The sequence below is a fragment of the Sturnus vulgaris genome, chromosome 9, assembly GCF_052056855.1.
Source record: "Sturnus vulgaris isolate bStuVul1 chromosome 9, bStuVul1.hap1, whole genome shotgun sequence".
NCBI classification, from domain to species: domain Eukaryota; kingdom Metazoa; phylum Chordata; class Aves; order Passeriformes; family Sturnidae; genus Sturnus; species Sturnus vulgaris.
In genome coordinates, this window is record NC_142251.1 from 26,401,413 (window position 1) to 26,424,206 (window position 22,794).

The 22,794-nt window shown below is 43.1% G+C and overlaps 1 long non-coding RNA gene across 8 annotated transcripts in view; it reads right to left on the reverse strand.

Moving 5' to 3' along the window:
* Nucleotides 1-22,794, reverse strand: part of LOC148222867 (uncharacterized) — a 55,566-nt gene that overhangs the window by 17,165 nt on the left and 15,607 nt on the right. For 6 of the 8 annotated variants that reach the window (XR_015805531.1, XR_015805534.1, XR_015805532.1 and 3 more), the window contains one exon: nucleotides 22,699-22,784. The exons of 1 other annotated variant lie outside the window; for it this stretch is intronic. This is a non-coding gene — a long non-coding RNA (uncharacterized LOC148222867). Of the gene's footprint in view, nucleotides 1-1,659; nucleotides 3,434-22,698; nucleotides 22,785-22,794 lie in introns of those variants that run through there. One more of the 8 variants, XR_015805530.1, reaches the window with a different exon arrangement.

Genomic DNA, 22,794 nt, shown 5'->3' on the forward strand with positions numbered 1-22,794 from the left:
GCAGTTTGTTATCTCCTCCCCAACCAGGGCTATTTTATTTATATTTAGGGCCATCACCTAAAAGCTTTGCAAGCTAAAATAAAAGTTGTTTGGAAGGAGTCGTGAGATTGCTGTGAAAAGGCAGCTTGAAAACAGATCCTGTCTGAAAGGAAAACCTCTCCTGGGAAACTTTCATGTCCTGATGTGAAACAAATGTGGAGGGTTTGCTTTCAGCACCTGCTGAGCTCTTGCAGGCTCCGTGGGTGTTAAAGACCCGGGTGTCACACAGACCTGCTGACACTGGGAAAGGGGCCTGGGTCACTCCCTGAAAGCCATCTTTCCACAGGAAATAAAAAGGTGACCAGAGGGGACAGTGCCTCACTAAAAGGAATTCCCAGTTGCAGCTCCCCAGGTGAAAATGTGTCTTTTAATCAACGTGCCTTTGAAACCCTTCCCATCTGCTCCCACCAGTGCCACAGCACAGGAAAAATTTCAGGACTTCCCAGATCACAATTATCATTTACTACCTCAAAAGTCTGTCGTCTCCAATACTCTTTCCAGATTTTTCACCTTGGAGCTGCTTTTTGGGAGCTTCATTATTTCCTTCTCTCCCACTCAGCACTTCATTTGTCCTTCCTTCCCATCCTGGTCCATTTTTCCCATGGCTCATGTCCCTTCCACTAAACCAACCAACCTTCTCCTCTAAATCATTTAATTAACCTTCTCTTCTAAATCTCATCCTCAAAGCTCCTTTTCCTGCTGCAATCCCAGCTGTGCCACACTGGCTGCTGTCTGTGATGTCCTCAGTGCTGTTGCTGGCCACCATCTCCCCTCACCACTGGCCACTTCAGAGCCCAGTCACCTGCCTGGATGTCCTTTTGAAAGATCCAGGAACATCCTGAAGGTTAAAAATGAGCATTTTACAGAGCCTGCATGGGTAGAGGTCTGGGATAGAAGGGTATGGTAGCTCTTCCCAAATATCCATGCAGGGAAAGTTTTAGTGCTGGGATGGCAGGAGGTGAAGCAGCACCACAAACTCTCACTCTCACAGCAGCACAAAGGGAACAAGGTCTGCATTTTGCTGCACACTTGCTCCCATCACCCATTCCTCAGCTTTTCCATGTGCTGGACTGAGGTGACCTGAGCAGTGCTGAGGGATCCCATGAGCTTCCTGAGGAGCTCACATCAGGGCAAAAGTCAATAAACCCCGAAAAAGATAGAAGTTTGAAAGACAAAACTACTTTTCAAGCAATTTATTTCCCACTCCTTTCAAAACCACCTTATTTCAGGTGTGTTTGACTCCTCCTTGTCCTCTGCAGAAAGTGCAAAATGTGTCAGGAGAGAGAGAAAAAAAAAAGGGGAAAAAACCATTAGCTCTAACTTCATTTCTGCAAGTGTCATTTACCAAGTGGAATATTATTGGGAAAGGCCCCTGTTGCAAATGCACACACGTGGGCCATTTAGAAGTCATTTCACCCGTGCATGAAATGCTGCTTCAGGTCATGGGTGGCTTCTGGGCACTGATTCCTACCATGACATTTTTCAGTCCTTTTCTAGGGAAATATGAAAGCCAATCTGCTGACATTCAGAGCTTCCTACTCAGATATATTTTTGCCTGGAAGAAAAAACAACAACTGTGTGTGGTTTAATCACTAATCAAAGACATAAAAAGTTACTTACCCACCAGAGGATTGTTTTATCCCATTAGATCTGTGGAAATATATTCTTTTTTTTTTTTTTTTCCTATGTAAATCAACATGGAAAAGTCAATGTTTTTGTTTTGGTCCAAAAGGGACGTTTTGCATATTTTCCCTATTATTCCCCAAACATTTGATATCTTAACATGAAAAGAAGTGATTTCTTAACAAAATCAAAATTTCCTTCAGGGAAGATCTTGTTTCTATAAGATACACCTGTTTATTAATAAAGAGGTTTCCCTCCATGAAAAACCAACTGGTTTGACCCTAAATTCCTTTCCAGCCTTTAGAGGCCTCTACCTGTTACAGGTGGAGGCAGAGGAGAGGGATGGGAACGTGACACTGGTTGGAAGGGAAGAACTGACAGCAGGAATTGCTGCATTTTCCCTTTTCTCCCCTTCTCAGCTTGCCTTTGTCGTGTGTCCACACAAACCAAACTTGGGTGAAAGGGCCTCAGAAGTCCTCAGACAAAAAGTGAACTGGGATCAGAGCCCAGGAACTTCTTCCTGCTGTGCCAGCACCTCGTGTCACATCCCTCTCCGATGGCAAAGGCTGTGCCAAGGGGTTGGGACGTGTGCCCTGTGGCCTGGGAAGTCTTTTATGGGACAGGAGGAACCATCACCACAGGCTTCTTCTCTTCTCTTCTCTTCTCTTCTCTTCTCTTCTCTTCTCTTCTCTTCTCTTCTCTTCTCTTCTCTTCTCTTCTCTTCTCTTCTCTTCTCTTCTCTTCTCTTCTCTTCTCTTCTCTCTTTATTGTTTGCTGTACTTTATTAGAAAAGGAAATCTTTCTGGAGTGATTTAAGAGTATTTATAATAACTCCTCACAAAGTTGGGGGCCACATTTCATTTAGGTCTGAAATATAAAAAGAAGCTTGTTTACCCTTTTTCCATTGGAATCAAATATGCCCTGTTTCCATGGCAACTCCAACACTTCCCCGCTCTAACTGTTGCACAGCCAGGAAGTGTTTAACCCTTAGAAGTGTGTGGATCTGAATCTTTTGGAATCAATACCAAAATAATTACCTTCTATTCATTGTCAGTCTGCCTCTGACTGGAGTTTTGTCCTGGTTGTGAAAAATACCCTGCCCAATATTTGTGGCTTTATTAACTCAGGTGAGGAAGAAAAGCAAGGAGTCATTGGTATGCCTGGATTTATGGCCAGGGTGATGTATCAGTGATAAAAAAAGGTTTCAGCATTGAGAACTTGCAGTGTTGAATGTCCAAATCTAAGAATTTAACTTAAAATATATGGGATCCTTAACAAAGCCCATGAGGACAAGTGTATTTTTACAATAGCTTGATATCACACAAGCCCCAGGTTGGAACCTGCCATACCTGGCACTCTCAGTGTGGTCACTTCCCTGCCAAGTGTCCATATTGTGAGAATATCTTCATAAAAAACACCTCCTTTTCTTACTTCTTCTTCCTTCCACCCTTCCCTCCACACAATCTCATTCTTTCACAGCTGGACCTGAAGCAGCCCCTGGGACATTTCCCTTCCTTCTCATTGGAATTCACCTGTTCCCAGCTAGGTAATGCCATGCAGATAACGTTGGAAAAGATATATAAACATTCTAAGCCTTTAGGATGGTGGTGATATGAATGTAAGGGCTGTGACTAAACAAAAGTCTCAAATATGCAGTGTCAGACCACATCTGGTTATGAAAAATTCACTGACAGTCGATTATAAATCTCAATTTATGTAATCTCAGAATCCCAGACTGGTTTGGGTTGGAAGATGCCTTAAAGCCCTTCCAGTGCCACCCCCTGCCATGGGCAGGGACCCCTCCCACAATCCCAGGTTGTTCCAAGCCCTGTCCAACCTGGCCTTGGACCCTTCCAGGGATCCAGGGGCAGCCACAGCTTCTCTGGGCACCCTGTGCCAGGCCCTCCCCACCCTCACAGGGAAGGAGTTCTTCCTAATATCTAATAAAAAATTACTCTCTGTCAGTGGGAAGCCATTCCCTGTGTCCTGTCACTCCAGCTCCTGATGAGTTGTCCCTCTGCAGTTCCCTGGAGCCCCTGCAGACCCTGGAAGTTGCTGTGAGCTCTGCACACAACCTTCCCTTCTCCAGGCTGGACATTCCCAGCTCTCCCAGCCTGGCTCCATAGGGGAGGTGCTCCAGTGCCCTCACCAACTTCACTGCCTCCTCTGGACTTGCTCCACATCCTTCTCACACTGGGGGCACCAGACACAGCACTGTAGGGGGGGTCTCACACACTCATAGCCAGAATTCCCTGCTCCAGAAATCAGCCTCACTGCTGTCCTTGATTTCAAACAGAGGGTGGAAGATTTGCAATGTTTCTGTATTTGTTGCTTTCTGAACTCCAGAGCAGGAGGGTCTGTCCTTTCAGACTTCATTCCATCATGGAAATCGTGTATTGCTTTTGGGAAACATCACTGTAAAAATAATGTCTTCGGACAGGGAAGGCAAAGTAGGAAAAGAATAAGAAAACAATTGAAAAGGAAAAAAGCAATTAAAGAGTTAAAGCATCCCATTTTGAAGTATAATAGCAGGAGTGAGTCATGAAGAGCCCTTTTCTCTCTGAGCTAAGCTCAGTGTGTGTGTGGCTAGACTTGCAAATAGTCTGTCCAGAAAGAGACCTGTTTAGCATGATATTTTTTTAAAAAACAAACATTTTCAGAAATCTATATTAATCTTTTCACATGTGCTGGAGACTTCTTTGTTGTGTCCAGGCCTAGAGCTCAGAAGAGCTGTTGATGTTTGTTTTGTTGATGTTTGTGGCCACATTCCTGTCCCTCCGTGCCCTCTGTGCTCAGGCCAGAAAATCAGGTTGGCACCTTCCCCCATCAGCAGTGAACTCCAGGCAGTGGCCACACCCCAGCCTGGATTTGAAGAACAGGACAGCAAATTTTCCTTGGAGAAAACATCCCCACTGTAAAGAAAGGGCATTAATTTTGCCATCTCTTTGCTTACCACCTGCAACTCCCGTGGTAGGAAGTGCAAGAGGAAATGCTGCAGGAACCAGGAGGGAAACTGTCCTTGGATAATGCCTTATAACAGGGCTTGTGGAAGGACTAAAGCAGCTCAGAGAGCTTTTCTATGAGCTTTTCAGAGCTTTCCATGAGGTATTTTTCTTCTACAGGTCTACAGAAGCTTCAATATTTATTGAGCTGCTTGTTCCTTGTATAAGACTAAATAATCCCTATCCCCAAATAATATCCCTCAGGCGAATTTCAGTGACCACACTGCTAAAGAAAATAACATTTTTCTCAAAATTTTAAGCACTGGCTTGAGGAAAAAACTTGCATTCTTCAAAGTCATTTTATAATCTTTGTTTAGAGCATGGTGCTGATGAGTTCATTACCTGTATGGGCCATTCACCCAAGAGTTGGATTCAATGATCCTTGTGGGTCAACTCAGAATATTCCGGGATTCTGTTGCTGGAGTCAAGGCAGAAAAAACAAAAGGAGCAAAAAAAAAAAAAAGCCCCAAAGTGGGCAATTTGCAATAGAATTCTATACATTCTGCGTGGTCACTGGGTGTTTTTTAAATACCTCATATTTCAGAACCAAAGAAACAAAGAGGATGAGGAATTACAGGCAACACTCCAAAAAGAAAGAAAAGCCCTGCACAATCACAACACCCTGAATCCATACACACCATGAATATCCCAGCAGAGCCCACTCCAGCTGATTCACTGGATTCACAAATATTCCCCGGGAATAATCACAGGTTTCCCTCAGACTCTGTTTTCCAGCACTCAGGCTGAGAAGGGTTTGAAACACATAAATTCCAGTTTCCTGGCAGAAGAGCTGAGGACATGACCCTGCAGGTTGCCAGTGGGAGGATTGCATCCCAGTGCAGTGATTCCAGACTGTGAGTGCAGCAGGCAGGGGTCAGGATAAGAAGCAGTGGTTGTTCCCTCCTGGACAAATGTGAGAAGAGTAGGAGAGTATCCCATCCAACCCACAGACCTGAAGCTGTCTTATTAGCATTCACAGGAAAGGCTTGCAGGGAATAAGGGAGGAAATGAAAGGAAAATGAATGTATAAATAGCTGCAAAGCCCACCAATTAATGCAATTTTAGGGAGTAAAGATGGAGCTGCCTGTGGATTTGCAATGCAGAGGTATTCAGGCAGCATTCCTCACTTTCACTGCCAGCCAAAGAGTCAGTGCAAGACAAATAAAGTGTCAGAGGGATAAATAAAGAAGAAATTACTATTAGGGACCCTAAAGGGAAAAAAAAAAAAAAAAAAAAAAAAAAAGAGACCAACACACAAAAAGCAAAAATGTCACAAAATTACCAAAAGTGACAAGATAAAATTGGTTGCACAACTGAAATTATTCTTTAATGCTGTGATCTATAAGGATGATAACCAAAGTATGAAATTAATCTGGAAAGGCAAATCTATATTAAAGACAAAGTGGATTAATAGGGAACCTGTCCTTATATGGTTTTTCTGGAGTGGAGGTTTAGCTGAAGCAAAACATATCAAAATACTGGATATTCTGATGTGACCAGTGTTCTCTGATTCATCTCTGAGAGTGGATTTCAGGGTAAAGTTTATTTCCATCAAATCTAAAATGTAGATGGTCCTGTACAAAACACACAGAGAATGTTTTACCTTCTACCTCTGAGTCCAGAAGAAAGAAAAAAACATTTGACTTTTAAAAGTTCATTTTAAAATTCAAGCCATGCCAAGTATTAGCAAGAAGGGTTTGTTTTCTTAAAATATGTGGGCAATTGGAATGAGCATCACTGCACTACAGCAACCTTTTCATTGAACCCAGACTTATTGAGCTTAACTGCCTGTACACTAATTAAAGCATCTCTCATCCTGTTTGTCCTATTCAGCACTACACTGCCAGCTCAGAATGGCTTTCACAAAGCCCAGGCAGTGATAAGTGTTAATGGTATTTTATTATTTCTCAGCTGCAATGAAGATATTTCTCTGGCTGCGGGCAAAAGCCTCCACGGAGGAAAAGAACCAGCTAAGAGTGGGAACATGGCCTCACAGCAGCACTGCTTCACCAGTGCTTCACTGCACTCTTTCCATGGCTGCTCAGGCTCTGGAAAGACACCCGTACATTCCCCTGGAAGATGCATTTGTGCACTGTGTCTCTCCAGAGCGGCGGCCTCTGAGAGATGTGCAAGGAGCAAAGTGAATTATTGGAAGACCACATGAAGGAATAGGCAATGAAGCTGATTCAGTGGCTGGCGACAGGGGGAAAAATGACAGAATCCCTTGGGCCAGGCAGAGTATTAATGGGATGCTGTTGGATATAAGTAAGAGCCTTTGGAAAAGAGGCAGTGGTGACTCATGAGATCAATAGGAATGGCCCTCTTGCTGTCAGTGGTGCCAAGGAACCACTCAGCAACCAGGAAGCTCAAAAGCAGGACAGAGAAAGTCAGAAGGAAACAAAGAGCAGGGAAATTTTCCCATGGGCTCTGCAGTGCAGCAGCCCCAGCTTCTGGAGGTGTCCAGGGCCAGAGGACATCACTCCCTAACCCTGCCACCACCTCCAGAGAGGCTCCCTCATGTTCCACTTCCTCTCTGCACAGTGAGCAAACTGTCTGATATGCTGAGATTGGCATTATATAAACACCAGACATTGAAAATTAATTAAGGAACTATGAAACAGAGTAACATTTTGTAAAAAAAAAAAACAAACTGCTGTCTCTTAGCAACCCAGCTTCTCCAGTCTCAAATAAAGAATTAAAATCTGACAATGTCACATTATTTTCCACAGTAGATTTGAAATTTGGCTTAATTAAAGCTTGTGCTTTAGCCGGATTACCAAACAAGCAACTGGCAGCTACAGGGAGAAATCGTTTTTGTCCATGTATGTGAAGGGGATAAAAGTTCTGTGTTCAACAGTGCTGTGTATGAGACACAATTTATTTCAGGCAAGGATCTGAGCATTTCCATCACCACTGAAGGCCAGACCAGCTCCCTGGTCACCCTGAGTGTGCCATGTTCAAGGACACACGTTCAGAGACCAGACCTTGAAAATGTAGAGATTCAAGGGTGGATGCACTGATAGAAACTTTACTCCCAGGACTCTGTAAACCCAAACTCCCTTCAGGGTCTAACAGCAGTAAATGTCAAGGAGTTCCTGAGAGCCCCCTGATTTCCACTCCTGTCACATTATAATAACCTTTTGCTTGGAAGCTTACACATGATACTTCCAGTGCCTGAAGGGAGCCTACAAAAGGCTGGAAAAGGACTTTTCATCAGGGCATGGAGCATCAGGATGAGTGAAAATGATTGTAAGCTGAAGAAGGACAGAGTTAGATGGGATATTGGGAAGAAATTCCTCCCTGTGAGGGTGGGGAGGCCCTGGCACAGGGTGCCCAGAGAAGCTGTGGCTGCCCCTGGATCCCTGGAAGTGTCCAAGGCCACATTGGATGGGGCTTGGAGCAACCTGGGATAGTGGGAGGTGTCCTTACCCATGGAAAGGGATGGGACTGGATGGGCTTTAAGGTCCCTTCCAACCCAAACCATTCTGGGATTCCATGATATGACCTAAGCTGCTGCATATTCTGCAAAATCCTATAGAGTTATCCAAACATAACACAGTTCAAAGCCTTCAAAATGTAATTCAGATTAAAATGAAAATAAAATTTCTTAAAGGGACACTTTCAGAATCAAATTCAGCTGTGTGAAGGCCACTCACAAGTCCCCATGCTGTAATTTTTACACTGGTATCTGCTGGCACCCATGTAAGTAGAGCAGCTGAGCTCTGGAGAAGAGTGAGCCCAGAAGATTCACAAAACGAAGGGAATTTCACCCCGAAACTGGATTGTCATCGACGTGACACTTCTCTGGGTCCCCCAACAGAATGTTTATCTTGGTGTACAAACAGGGACAACTTCAAAGCCAAATCCCACAGAGATGTAAGACCAGCCCCACAGCTTTGAAATAGATCCAGAAACTGCCTATAGCTCTCCCAAGCCCAGCTTAGCACTTCACCTATCCAGTCATTATCCCACCACACCATGGAAATAAAACCTCAGTGCTCGTCTCCAGATAAACAGACATTATTATTCCCATAAAAGAAAATGAAGCAAAGGAATTACCACAATTCTCTTGCCTATGGCACATGAAATATAATTTAAAATCCTCATCATAAAATCTCATCATTGTTTAAAACGGTAGAAGATACAGTCTTTGAAACTTTTAAATATTTAATTTGCATATTTCTAAATCAAAGGCAAAGTTTGGATTGCAAGGTGCAGTGAGGAAAGGGAATATTTTTTGTTCTGGTAAACACAAGCGTAGCCTGTTTCTAATGAGTAGCAATCAAGAGACACTGCAGGGACACAGAACATAAAATAGTGAGAGAATCCAATATGCTGCTATTCCTGGCAGTTCTAAAAATTAATTCAAACCTGCATCCATTACAACAGTAATGGAAAAGTAGAGCTCCATGTCTGTAAATATTAGGAGCGTGGCTGATAGTCTCATTTCCTCCCCCATCTCAATTAAATATGGCACCTTGCAGCTAAATTACACAATGTGGCCACAGTCTGTAAACAAAACAATCACTGTTACAAATGTTTGTGCCTAATAAATAGATATACTGCTGTATTAGGGAGAGTTATGCCTCATGCAATAGATGTTCCCTTCCAAACAGGTAGATCTCTTATTAAGCATTTGATGATTCATTTCTCCCTCCCCAAAACGATAGCACAGAAAGAAGCCTTCTGCTGGTGCATCTTCTGCAAATCTCACCCAAAATCTTAATAAAGTAGCTCCCAATCTGCTTCAGATCTAATTCTCCCAGGCAGCTGTACGTTGTCAGCCTCACCCAAATGCTTAAAATGCATCAATGTTTATTCTTTAAACTGGAAAAAGCAATCATTGAGGATGATAATCCAAGAATCAGCCCGTGCCCCACTGCTCCTTGGTGGATTTGACTGCCTGATCTTTTCTCATCCTTGTGTAACCCCAGCATCCCTGCTTCATTTAATTCCTTAAGCTTTAATTAAAAAACAGCAATGAAAGCCAGCAAGAAAAAGCAGCTGAAAATTCCTTTATAGCTCACAGAACAGCCAATATTGCTTGGAGAAGAGAGAGCAAACACCACAGCTGAATACAAAGGCAGCCCACTGCAGCTTAATCTCTCCTCTGTTTTATTCTGCTGAGGAATACTTCACAGAGCTGGTCTTTTATTTATGCTCTGGCACCAGGAAAAGGGAAAACCATTAAACTTGTCCAGGAGTTTGTGCATCACAGTCACATCCTTTGCTCTGGTTCTCTCCTCCTGGCTTGGCACTGTGAGTGTGGAATGTCACTCAGGGTGCACATCTCTTACAACACAAACTCCACACCTCAGGGACTCTCTGTGGTAAAGCTGGAGGTGCTGTTTTGGTTGGGAGCTTCCAGATGTGGCCAAACCCAGTTTCAGTGGCCAGCTGAGGTCGGTGTCAGGGAAGCCCAGCTCATTATTGACGTGTGGGTGTGCCGAGGACAAAGTGGCTTCAAACCCAAGCACAAATGCTCTCCCACCACAGGGGCAACAGGAGAGTCCCCAGGGAGACCCAGACTGTGTCAAGAGCAAGTTTTCCTCGTTCAGAAACTCTCAGACCGAGGAATTGCCCATGCCCATCCCAGAGCAGAGGCCCTTTGAGATGCTGGCCACCTCACCTGACATAGCACTTCCTCTGTGTGCTCCAGCTCTTGATTTTATTTAAAGCTCCAGCAGCTGGAGAAGCAGCTTTGATCATGTCCTGAGTGGTTTTCGTTGTTTCATATGAAGTTATAATCACTGAAGATGGGCAAGGAATGGTTTCTCCCCATTTCAGGAGCCTTTGGATGGATTTAGGTTTTGTTTTGTCACCTGTCTACAAATTCCTGGCTAACTTTAGGCCAAGGGAAAGGTTTTGTTGGAGTTTCTTTTCCATATTTTTGCACATGTTTTACATTTAGCTTGCAGTTCAGAATAAAGTCATAAATGAATCAAGAAAATTTAAATTAACCTTTACAAGTGTTTTCAAGCAATCCTTAAATGGAAACAAAAGCAAACAAAAACTCCCCAAAACAACAAACAACCAAAACCCAATCGAGATGCTCATCAAAATCAGACTTTACCACAAAATGTCTGTTTTGACAAACAGATGCATTTGGATGAAAAGGAATAACACAAATAAATCTAACCAAGTTCTGTAATTGTTATAAAGCTGTATGTGGCACTACTCAGTGGGCTCCCAATTCCCAAAAGAAAGCTGCCTGCTTTTGGAGCCACAGTTTCCTCACCCACCACGACCAATCCCGTCTAAAATGCTGTCGAATGAAGTGGTTTCCACACAATTGCATTTAAGGCCACTGAAGCCAGAAGCAAATGAGGCACAGCCTTCACTGGGCAGTGACTGATGTTCTGTGTCACAATGATGGCAGAAAATAGGGCAGAAGGCCCCAGTGTTTTATGTATTCTAATGCAAGCAAAAGTGTGCAGCACAGCAGTGAGCTCTCCCCTGGAGCACTGCATCCAGCCTTGGTGTTCCAGGAAAGAAGGGCATGGAGCTGTCTGAGCAGGTCCAGAGGAGGGACACAAGTGTGCCCTGAGGGCTGGAACAGGCTCAGGGACTTGGGGTGTTCAGCCTGGAGAAGCGAATGGTTCGGTGAGACATTATGGCAATATTTCAGTATGTTAAAAAAGCTTCTAAAAAGCACATTTTAGCAACTCCTGTAATGACAGGACCAAGGGCAACGACTAGACACAAGGAAAAAAATTGTTCCAGATGGTGGTGGGGAGGCCCTGGCACAGGGTTCCCAGAGCAGTTGGATCCCTGGAAGTGTCCAAGGCCAGGCTGGATGGGGCTTGGAGCATCCTGGGCTAGTGGAAGGTGTCCCTGCCCAGGGCAGGATCTTCAAGGTCCTTTCCAACCCAAACCACTCTGGGATTGTATGATTCTGACCTTTCAGTCCTCAGAATTGGTGACCATGCCATAAATTGTCTTTTTTTTCCAACTGGCTTTGGCTGCAATATGCTGACACTGGAAGGAACTACACTTCTGCATTCCATTTTTTATGCCTTCCTTAGCTCAGTAATTTTATGGGTTTCAATCTGACTTTTTATAAAAGAGTTTATAGTGTTTCACCTCTCTCTAAAATGAGTAAGTCTGTAAGAACTTTGCTGTTTGATTAAGTTATCATGCATGAAGAGCCAGAAAAATTTAAGACAATTGTTCATTTAAATTGCTGTTAATTACATCCTCCTGACATAGTTATTGTACTTTACGCACACTTTGGATAAAACTACTGTAGTATCTAATTGAAGTCAAAAATATTTCTGACATTTTAATGAACACACCAATAAGTTTTATTCTACAAGACTTTTAAATGAACCACGGAGGATTAGAAAATGACATTCAAGGTCTGCATATAATTGAAATACATAACACAGGAGGGGGGAAACTTAGTGTCATGTGAAAGGGATAAAAAGGGTAGGAACACGCATTTGAGATGTGTTGGAGTAAATAAGGTCTTTGTTGAATAGAAGCCATTCTTTTTTTTAACCACCAAAGTTTCAAGAAGTCAATGGAATGTCACAGCATCATTGTCACCAGCCACAGATAGCAAGCCTGAGGACTCAGAAGCCATTATCCTGCTCCTTATCAGAGATCCCATTTCCATTTCACTTTTCTAGAAATTTTACATAATTATTTGTGGAAATCAAGTGGAACTTCACAGAGTCAGTGGAGCTGTGCTGGAATGAACCAGAAGTGGGAAGACAAAGAGTTGTCTGGACTTCAGAGCATTCCTAGTGCTTGTGAGGCTTTCCACATGAGAACTGAGGTGGAGAGGAGCAGGAATTGAAGGCGTTTAAAGCAGTTATTCAGACATATCGATCCCACAGTTATCCAGCTGTCTGCATGCATTTTACCAAGCCACAGAAGAAGAAGGCAGGATCACACTTGTGTTCCATGGAAAATGTTCTGTGCCAGGGATCCCTTGCTGCAGCAGTCAACTCTTGTCAAAGGAAAGAGGAGATGGTCAGACCAGCCCATTTCCCAGTGATCAATAGCTGTGTAAAACAATAAGGAAAGTAGAATTTCAAGTGCACATCCGCATTTTAATATGCAGCAAATTGTGCACCCAGAAATCTTTAGTCTCTGCAGCAGTTCCTCAAAGTCTTGAAGTTTCTTCCCAGGTCTTCAGCCTCTCTCTGTGCTCTCTGTGCTGCAAGAACTAATCCCAAAAGCAGTGTCCTGGCTGCACTGGAAGTGCTGTTGTGGAGCCCAAAGTGGCAGCTCAGCCTAACAGGTCAATAGGGAAAGCAAAAGGTGAGCACACAAGGAAATCAAACCAAGGAATTCATTCCCTGCTTCTGCTGGGCATGTGTGCAGTGGCCCCAGGAGAGCAGGTCCCATCCCTCAGAACGGTGACTTGGGAAGACAAAAACCACAAAAACCTACATACTGAACATATGAAATACTCCTTGAGGCACTTAGGTTCACCTGTCCTGGCTGTCCCCTCCCAGCTCCTGGTGCTCCTCCAGCCCCTCGCTGCTGGGAAGGGTGAGGAGCAGAAAACGCCTTGGCTCTGTGTGAGCACATCTCTATGTCACCAGCTGTCCCTGTGTCACCAGCTGTGCTTCCATGTCCCTGTGTCACCAGCACTGCTTTCATCACAGATCCCAAATCCACAGCCTACAGTGGCCTTAGGGAGGAAAATGAACTCTGCCTCAGCTAAAGCCAGCACAATGAGACATAAAAAATAATTGCTCTCCTTATCACCATCCTTTGAATTTCTCACAGACTGGCATTTGCTCCCATTCCATTCTGTGAGAATAACTTGGTGTGCAAATATGCAGTTCCCTCCCTGTGTGTGTCTTGCTACCACCACAATGGGGAGTGACAAAGCAGGCACAGTTAAGAGATGAGAGAAGGGGGAAAAAAAAGGAAATATCAGTAAACTTGGCACAATATTCAATTATAAAAGTGGATGCAAAATGCTAACAATTCAATGCTCAGAAGAACTCATCTGAATTTCATTATCATCTAAGTAGAATCTGGTATTTGTTAAAGGGGACAAATGTTCTTAAAAGATGTGCTGCTCACAATCATCTCAAGATATAAAAACATGAATACAAGTTACCAGTTGGTCCCTCTGCATTCCAAAGAAGAAAAGGGAAAGAGAAAAGAATGAGAGATGACTTTTCAACAGATGCAAAGCATTCTGGGGGGCTGTCACTGAGAAAAATAAACATGTGGGATGTCAGGATGTCCTCTCTAAATCCATTAATGCCTCTGGAATTAGTCCAAGTGTAGCACAGCAGGTTTGGACAGCACTACACACTGGGCGATGAGGGGTAGGGGAGAGGGGCAATTCCTGCAAAAGGACAGGAAAGACATGGAGTATTAGCCCAAAACACTGCTCCCAGGAGAATCAAAGAACAGGATTTTGCCCTTTTTTTTTTTATTAATATCATCAGTAAAGATAATATAAATCTGTTTCCAGCAGCTTTTTTTTTTCTTTCTTTTCATCTTATACCAAATAAAATGAAGAGGATTAAGGAAAATATTGAAAAATTTAACTATGGAAAATTAGGATTGGAAAAATGAAATTTCAAAGAGGAAAATATTTCTAACTTTAAAAACCCCTATTTTCATTAAAAGACAGATTTGCCAATTTTTTCTGTGAAAAAATAAGGTGTTCATTCTCAGAGATAGTGTTTGCTTGTTTTAGATAATGCATCTTCATTACATCCCCTAAAATAAAGAAGAAAGGGGGGAAAACCATGGCTAGAATTTTAGCTGATGTACCTGCATGGTTGGTAAAGCTGCTACGATTTTTCAGATTTTTCAGGACAGTGATGTATCCCTAGGAAATAACTTAACATTTTCACATTCATCTGTCTCAACAAAAATTAGGAAATTAATAAAAAAAAAATTCCTTCTAGAAGTAGAGAAAAATTCAGCATAAGCCAGATAAGGTAAAATAAATCGATAGCTGCATTATCTCAGAGAAACGAAACTGATCTAATTTGTCCTGGAATTAGGCATCTGCCATCATCTTTAATTTGCCAGATCCCACACAAACATAACATCAAAAAAGTCCCTAAAGCAATTTCACATCCTAATTTGGATAATTTTATATCACTAGAACCATGGAGTTTTGCTCCTTATCTCATCCAAAAAGTAGAAGAGTAGATCTTCTATTTTAAGTTAACTGCCTTTACTTTTCTAAGTCATTTGGCATTTCCTATATGTAGAGGCAACTATGCAAATTTAAAGCCTGATCTTTACTCAGCGTCAATCAAAAAAGCTTTACCAGGGGAGGAAGAAAGTATAAAATTCCTCACTGAGTAAGATTCTGTCACTAAAGGCATCTCACCATCAAAAACTGCCAAAAAGTTCTTGTTTTCATCTAAAACAATTCAGAATATAATAAATATGGCTGAAGCGTGCAAATCTGCATATAAACCTCAAAATTCCCTAAATCAAATATCACTTTTTACATTGCAAAGCAGAGGCTGCAGCCAGAAGCAACAGATTTTCCAAAACTATTTCCTTTGTATGCATTTTCACCTTGCTTAAAAGCAGTTCTTTAAAACTCATTTCTTGTAATGCTGGGGAGATCAATAGAGATTTTTTACGAGATATTTGGAATTCACTGTACAAAACAAAGAGGCATTAAAATTAGATGTTAGATATGAGTTATTTAGAATTAATCTTACCTATCTCAGCCTATGAATATTTGACTATTTAGCTGTGCTTTGACTTATTTTCACACATTGCATGCAACACAAACTTCAAGTCTCAAATATGTTGGTGTTTATTTCTTATTCTTATTTTAGCATGTCTAGTGCAGACACACTTTCTCCAGAGCCAAACGCTGAGCCCATTCCCAGTGAATTCAGACAATATATATTTACCATATGGAGCGTGAAGTCTGTAAAACAGGAATATTTCTCACCCCTTGTTATTTGACTGCTGCATCAAAGAAGTGCATACCTGACACTAAAATCTGCTGTCCCATTTTTGGCTCTCCTTTCTCATCATGTTGTGCCTTGAACCCTGAACAGTGTTTGAATTCACAGGATAATCTGAGTAGAAGGGACCAACTCACTGGTGACTTGCTCAGGTCTCAGATGAAATTTCCAGCAGTGTTCCAGGAAGATCAAAAGCAGGAATTCTGAGGGAAAAGATGGGATGGCATCAAAAGTCACCTGGGCTGACCGAGGGCACTGGCACACACCAATGTCAGATTTCCAGGGACAGACAAAGAGCCTCGGCCATCCACCAGGATCCTGATCCCAGCCGACCAAGCCCAGAATGCCATTTTATCCCTGGATCCTTTCTCCTGCCTGTCAGGAGGTTGTGGTTGGGGATGGGAGCTGCTGACCCTCCAGACAAGGCTGCCAGCAAGAGAAAACCAGGATAGCTAATCCATGGCACAGCCAGGCACTCTGGCATGGGGATGTCGGTCACCTTGCAGGGCAACAGAGCAAGGTTTTGGGGAAAAGAAGGAGAAGTTGTGGTGGGGAGAGGCAACAGGAGCACCAGTGTATGGAGATGTGCTCTGACAAGAGGAGTCTGTAGTGAAGAGCATCAGGGAAATCAAACTTAGGGCACAGACACCCCCATCCTCACCACTCACCCCTTCCACGCCAGACCTTCCCTCCCAGCATTTCCCTAAGCACCAGTGGCCTGTCCCAGCTCCTTTCCTGTGCTCTGATGTGACAGGGCCAAAATTATTTCCCCCCTAAACTTTCCCCACTTCTTTCCACGCTGCCAAATTGAATTTCACCTGTCCTGCCAAGCAGCCTGAACTGCTGCTGCTAAGGAGGCTCTGCCCCACCAGAGAGCAATCCTGCTGCTTGGAAAACCAGGTATTCAGCACACAGCAGGGGCTCAAGTTGAGCAGCAGACAGCAGGGACGTGAGTTGACTTATTCATTCCTCCTGAGCCATCTTGCAATTGGAAGGGATGTGTCCGTATTTCCCAACTCCAAATGCAACATAAAACTCAGAGGCTGCTGTGAAACTATGATAAGGAAGCTGAAATTTGCCATAAAAGCAAGGCAGGCCACCAAATATCAACATGGACAAATCCCTGGCAGTGCTAAGAAAGGTTCAAAACACCCAAAAGACAATACAAGCACTCAGACATCCTCAGGGGAGGTCGCAAGGGCTGCAGGACCACCTGAATGTGGTCATTTCCCACCCTACGCTCCCATCCTGTGACACAGCAAAGTACTTGGGATTTGCAGCCAGCTGGATGAATCCGAGTCCTGGAAGACAGCGCTCCTGCTGGTAAAGAGAAAAGTCGGGTTTAAGTAAATCATCACCGGGATCTGTTTGTGCTAATCAATCCACGAGAGAAAAGAGTTTAACTTTAATTTCAGGCAATGGCACTGATGGATATCAGAACCTGCACTGAGCCCATGAATAGATGAATAAAAATATACTTTAAAAGCCCGGGATGTATACCTGTCAAACACTCAGATGACTAATGCAAGAAGAACCAGATAAAGACATTAAACATGCAGTAGACACTGGCATGGGGTGGGAGGACGTCTGATTCTTGTCAAGCAATCACAAAAGAGAATTATTTAAGATCCAAAAATATGGTGTGGGGGACTGTAATTCAATTGCAAAGGCACTGAAGACAGCAGCTTTTGAATACAGCCTTTAGTTAGAGTTTAAGAAATCAAAGCAACTGTATTATTAATGTGCCTTAAACACCAAGTAAACCAGCAATTTCTTCCTCTTCAGGCACCTGGTGCTCCTCACAAAATAACACCGTGTTTTGACATCCCCCGTGCTTGGCACGGGCTGCCTGTCAAGCAGAGGAGGTGACAACAGAGGGATCCTGGTGTGTCTTTCACAGCCGTGGCTGTGAGCCCCGAACAAGAAAGACAAACCCTTAGATAACCCTGGTTTTCCTGGGTGCTGGCACCTTCCTGAGTTTAACTCCACACCCCGGCTCTGTCTTCCCGGGACAGGGATAATCCAGCCTGGGTGACTCAGAAACATCCACCTCTGCTCCAGGAGTATCCTGAGACTAAAAACTCTCTTCCCAGAGGAGTCCAAAGGAGGGCAGGATAAACACTTTAACCTCTGTGTGTCTGCTTTGTAGGGAACAAAATGCAGACATAAAGTGTAGAGCCGGGACCGTGTGTCCCAACCGTTTCCCCACACCAGGAGAATATTTTGAATATTAGGATGCACAGATACACATATTTTTCAGCTCGCAAAAAAAAAACAAAAAAAAAAAAACCAAAAAAACCACCTCTGGAGTGCCAAAATACCCAGGTTTTACAGAAATGCTCTGGCAGCTTGTCCTCTGTGTGTTTGGACCCTCTCGTTATCAAAAGATCCTTTAATTCAGACATTCATGTAATTACCTGAGCAATGAAACCCCAGCAAAAACTTTGTCTCACTTCCACTGTCTCTGTGAGTCCTGCCCAGCTCTCCAAAACTAAAATTGCAATGCTCTGCTCTCAGAATAAACTCAGGATGCCATAAAATGAATCAACATAGTAATATTTTGCAAAATCCCATCAATGTTTGCTTGCTTGTGCATTTAAAATCAGTTTGTGGAAAGTGGGAGGTTTGCCTAGAAACTTCTGAGCTGGGTGAATCTGGTTTCTCTATGAAAAGACTGTTGCACCTGGAGATGTTAATCTCACCTTTAATCTTAAAGGCACATAAAGGTGTTTTCTGACACCTTTACCTTTTCTAAGCATCTGCCTGTACTTTGGGTTTTTTTACAAAGTTCGATGGTCCTTTCAAACTCCAACATCTAGATAGTTTCCTTCGTAAGAATCCTGTCACAGATGGCTTCAGATGGACATGTCAGCTTAATCTGAGACAGCAAGTCAAGCAAAATAACCTACATTGTAACCATTAGAGAAGTTTTCCTTCCTGCCTTGCTGCTGGAACGTGCTATTATAAAATTAACAGAAGTTTTCACAGGGATATTTCTCCAATCGACTTCAGTTCATGTCTATCAATGCTTTCCAGCAGACTGAAGCAATATAAATTCTGCACACAATTGCTCCCTGTCCTCTGCCACAGAAGCACTTCCCTTAACAAGAAATTTCCAAAGAATTTTCAGTCGGAGGCACCAACAATGGTTCCAGTTAATGGCAATACATTCCTTAAGATTTATTCTGCGAGAGGCACCTTTCATTTTAACAAATGTACCATGGTATGAGGAGTTTGTGATGGGTGAACTCAGTCAGCATGTGCTGACAGCACCACCCCCCCGACAGCTGGAGGGCTGTGCAAAATGTATGATTTGAAGGCTTGAAGTGTGTTATTCTTCCCTTTGTTACTCAGTTGGATTCAAGTGCTAAAAAAAAAAAAAAAACACCTGGCCCTAGGAAATCATCTTTTCCTCTGGTGAAATGTGTGCTTTGCGTTTGAATGGCAGGTTTAATGGGGAAAAGGAGAGGAAGTAACTGCAATGTTAGCTGGAAAGGTCTCCTCAAGAAAGGTGTTCTAATTTCTACCCCAATAGTGGACCACGAGAGGGCTGAGAGTCACCAGCAATATTTTCTGCACAACTGGAACCATCAGTTTTAGCAGAAGCCCTTTTAGTGCTTACTCAGTTTGGAGTGATGGAATCTGAAAATCTGCATCACTTTCCATTTCATCATATCCAAGTTATCTCCAAACCAGCAAAAGTGGGATACTTCTTTTTTCCCTTTCCACTCTCATTCTGCAATCGCTTTTCTACCTACATTCCTCTCACTGGAAATACTAATTTTCAATTTTATTTGCAAATGGCAAGCATTCTGTCTTCAATGATGATGAGGCAGCAAAAGCTGCAGAGGGAAATCCCACACTGCCTAATCCAAGCTCTGGTAGCTGAACCCCTCTCCAGTCACTTAACACCTCAAAATTTGGATCTGCAGAAGGGGGGCCAACTGATGAAGACAGATCTCTGCATTTTAATGAGCAGTCCTGCAATATTTACTTGGTTAAAAGACAGTGGATACTTCATCTTGCCTGTCATAACAAATATGCTCCTCCTGGCAACTCAGCATCTCGTGTTTAACACTGCACTGACAAATGTACCTCTCCTCTTTCGTGATGAAAGCAGACACAATTTTAGAGGGAATAGGCCTGCAGGTTAAAGTTAAATTCAAAGCCACGTCAACACTCTCCTTGTAAATCCTAAGCTTCCTGCACGGCTCAGTAGCAGAAATGAATTGAAATGCAGAGGTTAATGGACAAATCTGGAGTCAGGTAATAAGGCCCAGCTTCCCAAACTGCATTTGCCCTGCTAGCTATGAGGACAAAGTGATAGCTCCTCATACGTGGAACTGATAAAAAGTATTCCTCCATCACTTTCCCAGCATCATCTCCCTCGCTGACCCCCCAAAAAGGACGTGAATGAGCTCAACACTCACACTCCTCCGCCCCTCAAACTTGTCAGAAGGGTAAAGAAATCTGTCGTTCTTGCCTTCCTTTCTGTTCTTCCAGCAAGTTTCCCCTCCCCAAGGCTTGTTTTACATCACCTGGAGCATCTTGGTCATGTAGAGGTGGCTGCAGGAAAGGGCATCAGAAACTGATGGTTTCTGAGACACTTTGACAGTGATGGATGAACATCACATATCCTGACATTACTTCCCACTATTTCACAGAGGAGAGTTAGGAATGGATTCATTGAGCAATGTTTCCTCCTTTCATGATCCATCTTGAGATGACAATCCAATTTTCAGGTCAAGAGAAAATTCTTAAGAGATGGAAAAGTCACAGGTGGCAAGAATAATGGCTGTGGGTGATGGCAGAAGGAGGAATGGCTCTGGTGTGGGTTTTATGGTTGAGAAACACAGGATATGATGGAGGAAGGAGCAGATTGTGGGAGCACAATGAAGCAGTGCAGTAGTTGGCTTGTGCACAGCCAGCCCTGTTCTACTCACAGATCACACAAAAAATGCACAGGCATTCCATTCTCCAGACTTTTGACAGCAGAAATAATATAAAAATATATCTGTGAGTATTCAATTTTCCCCAGTCAAAGTCCAGAGGAACTATTTATCATCATTTATTCCAGTAAGTAGAAGCCACACCCAGACCAATTATCTTACTGTCAGAGCTTGTAAATGGTGTTTTGGTATCATGGGATTCCTATTGAGGAGTTTTGTTTGGATTCTGAGGCCTCTAATCTTTATCAGATATTACACCCCACTCATCACTGTCAGGAGCTAAAGCAGCATCAGCATTCGTGGCATTGCTAACAGGGCTGTCTTTAGCATGTGAATCATCCCGTACATTACCCTCCAAATTCCTACTTGCCTGAGAAAAATTAACTCCACATGACCAAGACAGGTTGGATGGGGTTTGGAGCAACCTAGAAGGTGTCCCTGCCCATGGCAGGGGGGAGAATGACATGGGCTTTAAGGTCCCTTCCAACCTCAATCAGTCTGGGATTCTGGGATTTTGGTATTCTGACACTGTGGATATCAGTTGTTCTCTGCCTTCCATGGAATAGTGGGTTAGGGAATGGTTTAGTGAACAATAAAATTAACTAACTGGATGCTTTAAAAAATGTTTTCATAGAAACAACACGACTGTGGCCAAGCAAAGCTTTTGCAAGATGCAAAGAGTACAATTAATTTACAGAATTCAGGCTGGTTTGGGTTGGAAGGGAACTTAAAGCCCATCCGGTGCCACCCCTGCCATGGGCAGGGACACCTTCCACTGTCCCAGGTTTCTCCAAGCCCCATCCAGCCTGGCCTTGGACACTGCCAGGGATCCAGGGGCAGCCACAGCTTCTCTGGGCACCCTGTGCCAGGGCCTCCCCACCCTCACAGGGAACAATTCCTTCCCAATATTCCCTCTAACCCTGCCTTCTGTCAGTGGGAAGCCATTCCCCGTTGTCCTGTCAGTCCAGACCCTTGGAAATACGTTCTGTCCATGTATCCTGAAAGTTCCCTTCTTCCTTGTTCACAAAAGAAAGAGGCCACAGCACTTTCAGAGCCACTCCACAACAAAAACTCATGCCAGAGATGCCTGACATGGTGCTGGTGGGATGCACCCTCTGTGCCTGGCAAAGCAGCACCTGGCAAAGGGATGTTCTCCCACACAGCCTGCCCAGCTCTCCCTGCCAGTCTCATTGCACTGTGCAAGTCCTAGCCTAAAACATCTCCAGCCACCCCACCTGAGGCAAATAACAGACCATGTAAATGGCTCCATGCTCCCACTGGATGAAAATCCATGCTAATTCCCATTCCAACTTTCTTGTGTCCCAGTCATCAGTTTAGGCTTTAGTTTCTGCCTTCCAAATAAAACTGCTTTATTAAACAGCAGGAGTTAATTACAGCAGGGTCTAAGCTTGCTGAAGCACAATGTGAGATTAAGGTGACTGGTTTCAGAAGGAACTAAGAGTATAACAAATAAGTGTACTTCTGATTATAAAACTAAAGTATTGATAACCATTTTTCATCCTAATAAGTTTAGCAAAAGGGATATTAATGATGGGGAAGAAGAAAAGGAGCAGCTTATTAGTGAAAAGTCTGATGTCCTGGTTTGCTTACTTTTTTGTGAATAATTTAATTATAAAAGTTCATTTTCTCAACCTCTTACATTTCTCAATGAAGACAAAACAGAGGAAAAGAGGGGGATAAAAATATAAGCTGCTTTGCAATTACTAAACTCAGAATACTCTGGGTTTGGGTTTCATTTTTATAATTCAACAACAGAACAAAAAAAGCCACTTTGAGATTGAGTGAAAGCTTTGATCCTATTCATAAGGAGAAAAATGAAAGAAAACTGCCCTAGTTTAAAGAAAATATAAAAACATAGTTTTAGCTTGAAAAATATTATGAATCTATAATTCTTGATTTGGATTTAAGAAGCAAGCTGCTTGTGGTAGCTTCCTTTGCCCTTTCTTCAACACCATCTAAGCCAATGGAGGCGGAAATAGAGCCTTTAAAATTTTCCCAACAGTTTAGCCTGCTTAACCTTTTTTTTTTCCCAACAATTAAACCTCTTTTTTCAAGCACGGTTTTTCTGTGGTTCCAAGTACAGTTTTGTTGGGGGTTGACTCCAGCCAGGAGAGTTGCAATACCCAAAGAGCCCCATTAACTTACCTTGACATCTCATTTCCCTCTCTTTATTTGACTCTGTCACTCATGACCCTCCCTCTGCAGCTCAAGCATCTGTCAGAACCCAGAACCTGGAATTAC